This window comes from Macaca fascicularis, chromosome 3, assembly GCF_037993035.2.
Source record: "Macaca fascicularis isolate 582-1 chromosome 3, T2T-MFA8v1.1".
NCBI lineage: Eukaryota > Metazoa > Chordata > Mammalia > Primates > Cercopithecidae > Macaca > Macaca fascicularis.
In genome coordinates, this window is record NC_088377.1 from 93282904 (window position 1) to 93297222 (window position 14319).

The 14319-nt window shown below is 41.9% G+C and overlaps 1 protein-coding gene across 25 annotated transcripts in view; it reads left to right on the forward strand.

Moving 5' to 3' along the window:
* ELMO1 (engulfment and cell motility 1) overlaps positions 1-14319 on the forward strand; it is a 582820-nt gene that overhangs the window by 417320 nt on the left and 151181 nt on the right. The window lies entirely within an intron of this gene.

The following is a 14319-nucleotide window of genomic DNA, read 5'->3' on the forward strand; positions in this document are numbered from 1 at the left end:
TTAGTGGGACTGTAAACTAGTTCAACCATTGTGGAAGACAGTGTGGTGATTCCTCAAGGATCTAGAACTAGAAATACGATTTGACCCAGCCATCCCATTACTGGGGATATACCCAAAGGATTATAAATCATGCTGCTATAAAGGCACATGCACAAGTATGCTTATGGCGGCACTATTCACAATAGCAAAGACTTGGAACCAACCCAAATGTCCATCAATGACAGACTGGATTAAGAAAATGTGGCACATATACACCATGGAATACTATGCAGCCATAAAAAAAAATGAGTTTGTGTCCTTTGTAGGGACATGGATGCTGCTGGAAACCATCATTCTCAGCAAACTATTGCAAGAACAGAAAACCAAACACCACATGTTCTCACTCATAGGTGGGAAATGAACAATGAGAACACTTGGACACAGGAAGGGGAACGCACCGGGGACTGTTGTGAGGTGGGGGAGGGGAGAGGGATAGCATTAGGAGATATACCTAATGTAAATGACAAGTTAATGGGTGCAGCACACCAACATGACACATGTATACATATGTAACAAACCTGCACATTGTACACCTGTACCCTAGAACACAAAGTATAATAATAATAACAAAAAAAAAAAAAGAAAAGAAAGAAAATCAGGAAAAGGACCCCCAAGCTTCAGGCAGGTCCTAATCTGACTTTCTTCCTCAGCACAGTGTTCTCACCTGCCATATCATCTCTGTCATCCCAACGATCTGTCCTTTGCATCTTGGTCATCAATTGAATTCATTGAAATAGACCCCAGTAATGCCCTTCTGTGGAGAGCTTTGGTCTAGAAACTGCAATCCAGAGCCGTTGTGTGTCTGAGCAGCTATGCCGGAAGACAGGCACGTTTCAAGAAGGAAAGTGGAGAAAAGAAGCCCATTAATTTCCTTATGATTATAACTGCGGCCTCCTAAGTGTACTTCACTTGATTATGAGAGACTTTGCAATTCAGGTGCAAATCATCCCTGGGAAAGAGGGAAAGGGGAGCAGGGAGGCGTTTGTTCAATCAAACCAAAAAAAGAGAGTTAAATCAGTAGTCTTTGAAACTGGCTAAGGGACTAAGGCCACTTTGCCCTGGATCATTTTAGCTCTTTCATGTGCTGCTGTGTGAAAGCCATCCAGTCCTCAGCTTTGCGAGCTGGGGACACCTGTTCCTCCAGGAGAAGGAGACCTCACCAGCTGTTACGGATTTGGGCATCAGATGTCTGCTTTCTGAGAGATCTCATTTATCCTGCTTCTCCTGAATTATAGATTCTGCATTTTTGCAGAATAATATCTGCAAATAATAATGTTTCAGATATTATTGGTGTTGATCTAGGCACAGATAAGCTGTGTAGGAAATATTATGAAAGTTCTGCAGAGGACTGACTCTGGGGATGAGCATTCAGACACTTAAATCCTATAGAAGTTACAGTTTGTAACATGAAGCACCAAGAGTTCCTTGTTAGCAAAGGAAGCCAGAGGCCCCAGGCTGGAGGAGGTGGGCACAGCAGGTAGAGGGAGGTGACCATAGCTCTAGGGTCCCTGTGGCTTCTGGCCATGTGGTCAGATTGGTGGCAGACATCCTGCCTGTTCAGGGCCCTGGCAGGAGACAGCAAATCCCCCAGAGTGTCACTCTGAAACTTTTATCATAATTAGCCTATATAGCTGTGAAATCTCTTCAGTAAGACCTAAGAGCCAGGTTTTGGGTGCAGTTTCTTACTGTAGCTCTAATGCCATCTTTTTGTGTTGTTTACAGATCATAGATTAATGCTGGGGGGTCACACCTCTACTGCCAAGTAGGGATGACAGTTTATGGCTGAGGACAAACAGCTCCAGGCCTGAGAGCCAGAGGGTCCTGCCTCACATCCAGATAGCCATCAGGCAAGAGCAGATATCAGAGGAAAATCAGGGATGGGGAGGACAAGGAATTTTAATTTGCTACGTTAAATACTTTTGTTGTGTTTGCTTTTCCCCCCCCCCCTTTTTCTCAGTACTGTGCATGCCTTACTTAAATAACCAGAAAAATGTATCAGGTATTTACATTTTTATCATGTGTATATCACTTTTCTGTTGCTGATATAACAAATTACCACAAATTTAGTAGCTTAGACCATGCAAATTTATCTTACAGTTCATAGTTCAGAAGTCAACAATGGATTTCACTGGGCTAAAATCAAGGCAGCAGCAGAGCTGTTTCTTTCCAGAGGCTCTAGGAGAAAATTTGTTTCCTTGCTTTTTTCACCTTCTGGTGGTTACCTGCATTCCTTGGCTTATGTCCTTGTTGTCCATCTTCAAAGCCAGCAAGGACAGCTTGAGTCCTTCTCACATGCCATCCCATCACCCTGATCCCTCTTCTGCCTTGGTCTTCCAAACCTTTAAGGACCTTGTGATTACATTGGTTGACCTGGATAATCCGGCATCATCTTCGCATCTTAAAGTTGGCTGATAATAACCTTAATTCTATCTGCAGCCCCAATCCCCTGTGCTGCAGAAGGTAACGTATTTGCAGGTTCTGAGGATCGGAACACAGGCACCAATGGGAAGCTGTTATTCTGCCTACTCCAGTGTGTATTTGATTTGCAGCTATATTCGATTTTTAGATGTGTAGATCAGTTTAAATTAATGAAACATGGACAGACGAGCCTTTCGTTTGTTTTTCTTTTTGCTGGTAGACATAATACCTGTCACAGAGTTCTGCTAGTGGCAACTCAGATACAGATATAATTATATCCGTTTTCTTTTATGGCCCTGTTCTGCCTCCACTAGCCTTTTTAAAAAGGAAGCCCCTGTGTGACAGCCTCTAGTTCATTTTGAAGACTGCCTTTCTGATTTTTTCCTGCTGCCCATCTATCAGCCACTGTTCTGCTTTACCTGATAATAAATTGGAGAAGAGAGAAGAGCTGAAAGTTAAATCAGTTCACTTTTCTTCTTGTTATTAACTTGGTAGCAGAGGAGATTGAATTTAGGAACAAATGTGGGTTGTGAATTACTGGTAGATTTAATGTTTTTTTTCTTATTCCCTGACTGTCCACATTCAAATTCAGAAATAGCTTTTAAAAGCCCAACATGAAACATAATTTCTTTTCAACTTTCTTGGACACCATCTCAGGCTCTTGCCACTGTAAACAGAGCGTGGAAGGTGGATTTATTTGTCAACCCTGGGACCCAGGGCTCTGTGAGCAGGGCTTAGCTATCTGCCTTCTTTAGCTCCTCACTGGAGAAGCAGTGCCCCTCAATTTAAAATTTTGATTTGCCCAACAAACTACACTGGATTCTATCAGAGGCAGGAATAGCTGCTGCAGCCCGCCTTGCTTGGGACACCAGTTTATAGATATCGAGTGCTTGGTAGTTAATGCCACTGCTGGAAGAGGGTGTTTGGAAAAGCAGCTGTCGTCTGCTCTTCCGGGCTTGGGAAGCAGCAGATGGAATGTTTTTTATTTATATAAGAGAAGTAGAATTGGAGAGTGATTAAAATATTTATGCTTTGAAAAGTACTTTCTTTCAGTTTCTCAATATAGCACTCTGCAGAATAATCCATTGATTCAGGCCATTGAGTTTGTGTTCTATGTTTTTGTCTTTTATTACCAATATTTTAGAGCATGCATTATTCATTTTTATGGGCATTAGAGAAGAGCTAAACTGCAGCTGGATACCTCAGCACACAAGTAGCCCCATAATCATTTCATTGAAATCTTCATTTTTGAGCAGGGTAAGAAAGGGGACACAAGTAACTTGGATATTTTAGGTATGGGAATCTCATTTAAAGCATGTGTGGCTAACTACTCCACTGTAAAAAAAAAAAAAAAAAAAAATCTAATGAGAGTGTACACTTTAAAATATATGTCTGTGTGTAGCACTGTTTCTCACCATTAACTGTACATTAGAATCACCTGGGGGCTTTTGAAAACCCTGTTATCCCACTGGACGACCGCACCACAGATTAATTAAATCATCGGAGGGGGAAAGCTATGAATGAGTATTTTCATTAAGGTAGATTTTACCATTAAAGGTGATTTATGTTAATAGACCCCCCATCATTGACATATGTGACACTTATCACAAGCTACTATAAATTTCGTGCATTGATGGAGTAGGATGCTTGTTGACCTGTGTGACTCAGATTTTCATCCTAAGTCTGCTATTCCAGAGCTCTGTCTGATAATCTAAAAATAATAATAGTTTTTAAAAGGATCTATCACCCTCTCTTTTGGTGGGGTGATAATAAATTGAAGTAATTAGTGTAAAAATGCTTTGAGGTTGCAGTGAGCCAAGATCGTGCCACTGTACTCCAGCCTGGGTGACAGAGAGAGACTCTGTCAGAAAAAAAAGAAAAAAAAAAAAGCCTCGAGGAAATAAAAATGGCATATGTAGTTGTGGAGTGTACTGAAAAAGGTAAAGCCTTTCTATGAAAAAATGAGTAAATTGCCCTTTTCACAAACAGACATTTTTTGGCTATGTTAAAAAAAAAAAAGTGAAGCTATGAATTTCACACTAAATTCTGAACTGAATTAATAACCCATGTAACTGACAAAAGTAGGCTTTAAGCTGAAATTTTCATGGATTTTGGAAGTGTCTTCCTCCAGACAACTTTATTAGGTACCTTAGTTTCCTTGTGAAACACACGGTAGCAGTCTAAAAATCAGAAGGTCGCATGATTTTCACATATTTAATGGCTGATGACAATTAAGTCTTCCCCAACAATTACTAGTTGCCCAGATCTCTTGGCTGATGATTGAGCCCTTTTAGAAACCATCAAAATATTTGTTCCTAGCATTGGTGTTACTTTAGACGCTATCAAAATTGACATTATAAGCCAAGATCAGATGATTGTGCCACACTTTCAGATTACCAAAATGGAAGAAATTCATTTGAAAAATGAAGTCACTCTAGAGTAAAAAGCACTATTTTGAAACTTTATCCAGCAGCATAATAAACTAAGCGCACACAATAGAGCTTAGAGTCTCAGGCTTGCAGATGAAAAACCACCCCTTAAAATAGCAGAGACTGTGCATAGGGAGAACCCAGGCCCATTAAACAAAGCTGCAGCTGCCCCTGGCCAGGCTGTGAGCTTCATCTGAGTCAATGGGAGAAAATCTCAATTAGGAAGAATGGGAGAGCAGGACAGAAGGAAACATCCTGAGAAATCCCCTATGAAGATTATTCATAGGAAATAACCACCAGCTAGTCACATCTAGTGGATTATAGTGTGGGATAGAAAAGGGATTGTATTTAAAACCTTAAAGGCAGCTAACACATGAATAAAAAAGGGAAATGTGTTTGCTTCTCAAACTGTTTGCAGCTTACTGACTTTCTGTGCCTGCTTTTCAGGGGACAATTATATATTCAGGAGTCCCCTTACTAGGACAGTTCAACTTCATAGTGGTGCAGACGGCGCTCTGTTGGTTAGCTGAGCTGGCCTAGGGAATGAAAGGTGGTCTGTAACTCTCATCATGAATAAACATGAGTCTCCTCATTTGCATGAGGCAGGTGACTGTAAAATATCTTGGAGCAAGCTGTGAAAGGAAGCTTTGTGCATCCATGCCCAGGGGAAGCTGGGAGGACTCAGCGTTGTTTATCTTCATTAGGATTCCATCTAGTGCTGCTGTTATTGATCTGAACTGGGCCTGATGTGGCTAATAAAGTAGGTGTATGTTTTAATTGAAACATGAATATTTGAGTAGAGGAGAAGTCTTAAAGAGCCCTAATGTCGTACAATGAGGTTTTCCATTTTTCAACTGTCTAGGCCATTAACAAGCATTTTTTTTCAAAAGGCTTCTGATGTTTCACAAAGGTCTTAGGCTTGCCACACAGGCAGTGGAACCTCCTCTAGAAGCAAATGCATTCTATGAATAGATTTAATTATTATTTCTTTGACATTCCCTGTTGGATAGGTAGCAAAGAGTTTCATTTGTGTGTCTGCTTTTAAGCTATTCGCGTAAGATAGTGTTACCTATTTCCATGGAATTTGTCACTTTCTGTTGGACAGCAATCAAGATATGTCCTCTCCAGTCCTCATCAGTGTCAATTATACTATCCAGAGACAGCAGACAGACTGGGAACGTGACTTTGGTAACTTATGTTTTTCAATAAGTGTATGTTCAAATAGACCCCATTGTCATACATAAACAGATACGGATTAATGACAGGTAACATGACTCTGGCCAAGTCAGGGAAGCGCTGTGGTATAGAGCGATATTTCACATTCTCTTTTGCATTATCACCCCGCTAGAGAGTTTTTATAGGTATTTTTCCCCAATCACCCTCCCCCGAAATTGTAATTACAGATATATTGTATATCTCTTTGTGTATGTATGTATAACTGTGCCTTTTATGTAAAAAGAGTAAGATTTACTCCTCCAAGAACCATTTTTGTGCCCTCCCTAAGGATGATGTCCCCACACCCTCATCAAGAATGCATGGTGCAAAGGCAAGAACCGAGGCTGAATTAGCTGGAGGATCTGGTGGCAGTCCCAGCTGGCCCCTCACCAGCAGTGTGACCTTGATCTTGTCCTTTAACCACCAAATCCCTTCTCACCTGTAAACTGGTAGTGGCAGTAGTAATAAATAATACTTCCCAGAGTCACTGGGGATTAAGCTATCATTAGGTTTGCTTTGCAAATTGCCCTATACAAATAGGAGGTGCTAATCTCAACAGGCAAAACCTAAAGTGGCAGTAATTTGCACTTGGTCGTGCAGTGTAATTGAGCTGCCTTGATTTCCCCAGATAGTTTGTTCAAATATCCATAAATACAGATTGTTTTATACCTCTGTATGGGGGTGCGTTGAACTTTAGTTTGGCCATAGAGGGGATTTTGACCACTGTGGTCACTCCTCCCCAGCCCACCCACAAACAAATATACTGCAGGTGAGGGAGGGGACTGGGGACAGTACATAAAAATGCCAAGGGCCTCCCTTCCAGCTGGGTAACCTTGTGCAAGGGACTCGGTTCTGTCGGCTTCAGATTCCTCATGTGTAAGATGGGAATAGGAAATTACCCACAGCTAGGATGGCTGTGCACCCTGATGGCATCAAGCAGATAAACTGGCAGGCTCAGCAGTGGCCTGGAGCCAACACCAGTCCACAGTAATGGAGAGCTGGGAGAAGACCGGGTGACACGGGTTTCCAAATGCATCTGAAAAGGAAAAGGATGCTCATGGCAACACTGACAGCAAACATCTTCAGGAAAGGTGGACAAACTGCTCCCTCAAGTTTAGTGATTAACTTAGTAGTGACTCTTTTTTTGTTTTTGTTTTTTTTGGAGACAGAGTCTTGCTCTTGTCACCCAGGCTGGAGTGCCGTGGCACAATCTCGGCTCACTGCATCCTCTGCATCCCGAATTCAAGTGATTGTCCTGCCTCAGCCTCCAGAGTAGCTGAGATTTCAGGCTCCTGCCATGAGACCTGGTTAATTTTTGCAATTTTAGTACAGATGGGGTTTCACAATGTTGGCCAGGCTGGTCTTGAACTCCTGACCTCAGGTGATTCGCCTGCCTTGGCCTCCTGAAGTGCTGGGATTACAGGCGTGAGCCACCATGCCCAGCCAGTAGTGACTTAACTTCCAAGTGTGCTGCCGTGGTGGTCTTAGCTGCATGGGGTCCATGGCAGCTTTTATGAAGAACATAGAGAAGACCTCAGAGGGTGATCCATTTTCAGGGACTGTCCTGGGGTTGTGCACTGTACCCTGCATCTCCCAACCCTCTACCCCCTGAATTTACAGCCCTGGCAGCATCTCTTTTTAGGAAGGAGAATGCAAGGAATCTTGAGTCATCCAGGAAGAGTTGGATTTTGTTGACCCTGTTCATGCAATTTTCTTTCTTTCTTTCTTTCTTTCTTTTCTTTTCTTTTCTTTTCTTTTCTTTTCCTCTCTCTCTCTCTCTCTCTCTCCCCCTCTCCCTCTCCCTCTCCCTCTCCCTCTCCCTCTCCCTCTCCCTCTCCCTCTCCCTCTCTCTCTCTCTCTCTCTCTCTCTCTCTCTCTCTCTCTCTCTCTCTTTCTTTCTTTCCTTCTTTCCTTCTTTCCTTCTTTCGACAGAGCCTTCCTCTGTCACCAGGCTGGAGTGCAGTGACGCAGTCTCGGCTCACCACAACCTCCAACTCCCTGGTTCAAGTGATTCTCCTGCCTCAGCCTCCCGAGTAGCTGGGATTACAGGCACGCACCACCACGCCCAGCTAATTTTTATATTTTTAGTAGAGACAGGGTTTCACCTTGTTGGCCAGAATGGTCTTGGTATCCTGATCTCACGATCCGCCTGCCTCAGCCTCCCAAGGTGCTGGGATTACAGGCATGAGCCAATGCCCCCAGCCTATGTAATTTTCATAAAAATGGTTAAACTATTTAAAACCTGCTTAAATAAAGGTTGACTGCTGTCTTTAGCTGAAGACATTTTTAATATGTTTTGTTTTCTGGACATTTTCTATAACAGGAGCATTTATAAAAATGGTTTTGACCAAGAGTAAATCTCACAGTTTGAATAAGCCTGACAGTAGTAAATATACTTCGTGGGTGTTCCTTTGTGTTCAAGATTTTGCATAAAGTGCTTTTCATTTCTGAAGTCTTTCCAGAGCCAGTGTATCTTTCTTCGCATGTGCTAACTTGAGATTTGCCAATTAGGAGGAGAAAATAATTGATTGGTTCTTCTGCTGGACAGTAGTGAGATATATCAGTTCCTTGGTTCAATTTCTGACCATCCCTGAGCATGAGAATAATGATGACTTTAAGTTAACTGCTTTCTATAACTCTGTTCAGTGACTTCTGAAACTTCTTTCCTTTTTATTAATATACATTGGAGCTGTGTAGGAGTTGTTAACTGGTTTCTATGACCTGAATTCCAGATTCCATTGTGGCTTATATGAAAGGTTTGATAATGGCGTAGAAACCATTTTATTAGTATATGTCCAATTAAAAGGAAATTGCCTACATTTTAAGTAAGGCATGATGAGATTTAGGCATTTTAAATTAAAGGGCAGATAGGAAGCAGAGTTGGATAGCTAAGAAGGGTACCATTAGGTGGGAATCGCTCATGAAATACAGGTCCTCATTGATTTAAAAGAAAATATTTATCTCATAATTGCAATGTAAGTGATGTTACATGGGAGGTTGAGAGCACATTTCTAAAAAGAGATGAGTCTCCTAAGGCAGAACAGAAGAGCACGTAGGTGCTGTCATATAGGTGCCCCCCTGTTGCCAACTGAGGGTACCAGATGTTGTGATTAATGAAGGATTGAGGGCAACAAGGGGCCCTAGACAAGATAAACCAAGCAGTCGGAATGAGAGAGTGGGATTGGAAGCTATTTGCAAAGACTCCAAAACAAGAGCTAGAAAAAGTTAGGAGATCCTAAGTGAGATTTCCAAATGTTTTCTGCAGAATACCAGATCTAGGTGCTTGGTAGTTAAAATATATATTTAATGACTAAATCATTAAACATGCATATTCAACTTCATATGCCTATTCAGCCTCTAATTTACATTGCTTATATTCTGTGCAAATTTTTCAGAATTGTGCTCTTTTATCTGAGCAACAGTGACTTATGGGTCAAGATTATCTGCCTTCATTTTTCAAAGTAGGAGCTAAACACTGATCTGCCTTGTTCAACCCACACACTGACCCTCGTGCTCTGTCACCAGTCATAGAACCAAGTCATTGAGTCAAACAAGGCTGAAGCAAGGACAGAGGTTGAGAGGCCAGAAGAGGGTATCAAAGTAAGTCTACATTTGGCAGTGGTTCCCTCCCCTCCCCTTCCTTCCACATCCTTCCCTACCCTTCCCTTCCCTTCCTTCTTTTCTTTCTTGTTTTTGAGACGTTGTCTCATTATGTTGGCCATGCTCATCTCAAACTCCTCACCTCACACAATCCTCCAACCCCAGCCTCCCGAATACCTGGGATTAAAGGTGTGAGCTACCACTCCCAGCATTCCAGCACCTTTTTGGCAGTCATCACAGGGAGAAAAATTTACATTAAAACTTGAATTTGAGAGATGATAATTCCAAACCGAATTTCTTCTTCTCCCCGCCTCCTTCTTCCCTTTATTTTCTGATTTCTATGTGTTTTCTTCCTATTCTGGTAAAGTTAAAAATAATGCATGCTCAGGCCAACTGTGTAGGAGGCAGTCATTTAGTCAGGTAATCAGCTCAGATATCAGTCAGACCACTGTCTTCCTTAGGAAAGTGCTCAAGCCTGCAGCTATCACTTTTGGCAACAACTCACTCAGATGCCTCTGAGATGTCCCTCTTACTGTGTCCCTAGGAATACCCACATCCTAGAACTCATCTCAGTGAACTGCAGTTGTCTGTCGGGCTTCCTAAGAGCAGAGTCTTGCTCTTTCTCTATTCTGAGTATCTAGCACCATGCCTGGGATCTAGAAGGTACTCAGAGTTGCTGTCTCACCACCATCATACATACAGCACAGCCACATCAGCATTCCACATCTTGGTTAATGGGGTCACTATCCGACTTACTCTTCAAACGCTATTCATTCTTTCAACAGATATTTATTTGTGTCTACAACACAGTGTTTGTGGTAGACACTGGGAATACAGATGTGAGCAAGACAGGATGGTTCCTGCTGTCGTAGAGCTGGCAGTCTAGTAAGTTTCTACTTAGAAATTTATGGGCTAGTCCCTCTTTGTGAAACTGATTAGTGGCCAAAGTCAGTACAATCACCACATGGTCCTTTATGTTTTCATCATTGCCTCAGTTTCTGTCTTCCTCTTCTCTCACCCCAATGTGATAGATTGAATGGCTGGTCACAGTTCTTCACTGCTTCATGGTAGTAGAATAATTCCACATGCTTGCCATGACCTCATGATGGGTGAAGTATATTTCCTCCACCCTTTGACCTTTGTCTTGGCCAAGTGAACTTGCTTGGGCCAGTGAGATGTGCATGGATGTGAAATGAGCAGGAGCTTGACTGTTACTCAAGTGATTGAGCTGGGCTTTTGCACTTCTGCCATCATCATGAGAACTACATACCCCTGGCAGCTACTGATCCTTCATTGTAGGTCCCAGAATGAGATATATGGAGCACAGTTTTTCCAGTCAGCCCACAGAATTAGAGCTTGAAACAGCCACCTCAGCTGACCTGTAGATCTGTGAATGTGAGAATAACTTCTTACCTGTTGGGGTTGTTTGTTACACAGCATTAATGGTGACAGTAGCTGACTAAGACAGCAACTGTTACACCAACTTATCTCCCAGCTTGGAAACCTTTCCATCTTCCAAATCTCCTTCAACACAGATCTGACCATACCATTCTTGCTTTTAAAACTTCAGTGGCTGTTCATTCCCTGACTCATTAAATTTTATGGCCTTAGCAAGATGTTCAGATTTATCTTTAATTCACCTAAAATACTTTTTCTGCTTTATCTCCATATCTTCCCCTGCACCTACCCTAGGCTCTACCTGAACTGCCCACCATTTCTTGTATGTGCAATTACATTTTCATATCTCATTCCCTCTACCAGAAACATCTTCCCCCATCTGCCTGTTGAAATTTTACTTATCCTTTAGGATTTTGCACAAGTGCCACCTTAGTGAGATAATTACCATCTCCCTTTTATTCAGAATGAATTTTTTTACATCTGCTCCCACAGCATGGAGTTCAAATTTTTTTGGAGAATGTCTTCTAGCTCTGTAGTAGTTGTTTATTTTTAAATCTGTCTTCCTAAATAAAGTCAATATATCATTGGAAGCAAGAGCTAGATTTTATGTCTTAATATCCTCCAGGTACTTTTAAGTAGTATCTGCTCAAATACTTGGTGTTCAGTGTTGAATTAATTAATGGCCAGAAATGTTTAATTCAATGATCATTAAAAATGGTCCACCTGACCAATAAGCTAAATTCATATACACCATCTTAATATGGGGTGGCCACTGTTGTTCAACTTCTGAAGGCCATGGGTATTTTGGAATTCCACACAATAAAGAATTTTCTTGCCCCAAATGCCAACAGGCCTGATTGAGAAACACTTCTACACCCCGCCATCAGAATCTCTTCGGATGCTAATACTCTGAGGAAGTTATGAAATGATTTTGCCATCTGTTTCTTAATAAAAATGGCAGTTGTCATTTTTCTACGTATGTAGCTTTATACAAGGTGAATAGAAAGTTTCAAAGACATTGAACTTTTGCAAAAGAAACTGAATTGTTATTTTTCCAAGAAGATTGGTTGGAACTCCTTGTTAAAAAACGTGTGTGTGTGTGTGTGTGTGTGTGTGTGTATACACATATACATACACACATATATATATATATATGTATCTCCCTCTCTTTCATTTTCACCTTCACTCATTTATTATATTGCTCTTAGACCTGCTTAACCCATGTACTCTGGCCATTCCAAGAGCACTGTTTTTCCCACTAGCCTTGTTTCCAGGCCAGTGGGAAAAATAACATCAGTAATGGTGCTTATTCTTTCCCAGAATGGCTGCCGAGAGATCTTCCAGTGCAAAGAACAAATGTGACTGTCAACCTTCCATCCCATGTAGGGGACGGGAGCTTACCCAAGCACGCCCAGGAAATGTGTGCTTGTGCAGCAGGAATGTCGAATCACATGTGTGAACACATCATGTCGTTCACAAAAATTATCTTTTGTATTTTACCTTTACCTCCTAAAGTTCTCTTAAATTGGGGGAAAAATGCATCCCCCCTTAGAATGTCATAAGAGTGGGAAGACCCAGTTCTTGCCTCAGTGAGTGTTTTAAGTGCTGGAGGCAATCAACTTCCCAGAACTCTTCTGGTCCTATTCTCCTTATTTCTCTTTCACATATTTGTTTGCATGGCTTGGCTGGATCTGAGGTGTATGGCATATGGCTTTTTGCCGCTTGAGCTGCCACAGAAGTAAATGTCATTGGCACATAATGCCAGATTTCCATTTTGTGAATCACAGAGCACGGGATTCTGTCCGAAAGCTCCCTGGCCACTATGTGTTCTTAAAGCAGAAGTAGAAAAGGGTAAGACCCACGCGTCACACAGAGATGCTTTTCCTATTAAAATGCATTCATTGCCACAAAAAGTGTATATAAAATGGACATATTTTTGCCCCAATGTGTGTTTGAAAAAGGTTCTTGGCTTGCTTTATTGTGGTTTTGGCACTGGGCAAGCCTGGACATTTGCTTCCAAGCCTCAACTGAGCAGATGCTCGTTGGTCAGGGATTCAGATGGATAAAAATTTGCTTGTGCATGTACCAGGAAGAAAAGGCTGTGAGTAAAAGATATCAATGTTTTTTGGATGCAGCTTACCAGAATATTTTATTCGTTAAATTTTCAAGTTATAAAAGCTTTTAGGCTGATAATGGAGACCTGAAGCTGCCACAGATGCAGCCTCAGCCTTTGCTCCCCTGCATGACTGAGGAATCAAGAAAGGGATTTGCAGATTCACACACACACAAAGGTGACATGGAGCCATATGCAACTGCCAGTTTTGGACTGTTTTTGTCTGACAAATACAGCAATTTCAAATGGCTCAACCAAAAATTGTTGTACATTACATGGAATCAGCGGTACTTACCCATAAGTATTCACTGTTGATTCCTGACACAGTCTTCTTCTGTGTTATTCATAGTACCTATTTCTCTTTCGTGTTCTCTTATTCTGTGATCATTTAGCTCACCACAATAAGTTGTAGTAAAGTCTAACAGTCAGGAGCATTGGCCCTGGACCCAAAGAGTGGGGTTCACACCTTAACTCCTTTGTTTACTTGCTGGGTGAGCTTGAGCAAGTTAATTGCCGTGCCCTGTATCCCAGTCTCTCTGTCTAGAGACTGATTGTCATAGAGTTGTTCTGAGGGTTAAATGAACCAAGATTAGGTGGAACCTCATGAAATGGCCAATATAGGACCATTTCTGAATTACAAAATGTGTAGTTCTGTTCCACTCTTCTTAATAAATGAAAAGCATTTGGGGCCATCCCCGTGAGGGAAATGACATGAACATCACACAGCACACACAACGCTCCAGATGAGGCATTGGAGAGGCATGGATTCTAGTCCAGCTCTGCCTGTGACCTCCTGCATGACCCGGGGCTTTTCTCCTATCCTGCACTCACCACCCTCCCTTCTAGACAAGGCTGTGGCCCCGGGGATGGCCTCCTTCTGTGCTTTGAATTCCATCCCCTCTTACCTCCTCTGGGGCTCTCTGTCTATTATCACTTCTAATCTTTGCATCATTAGTCTCTTCCTCTCACACGTGGTCTTCTCACCAGAATATAAATAAACACAAATCTCTCACATTTTTAATAATAAATCAATGATTTTCTCAACCCCCTATTCACCTGTGCCCCTCCAGCTTGGTTTCTGAAGTCATTGCTTCAGTTTCCCAGCTC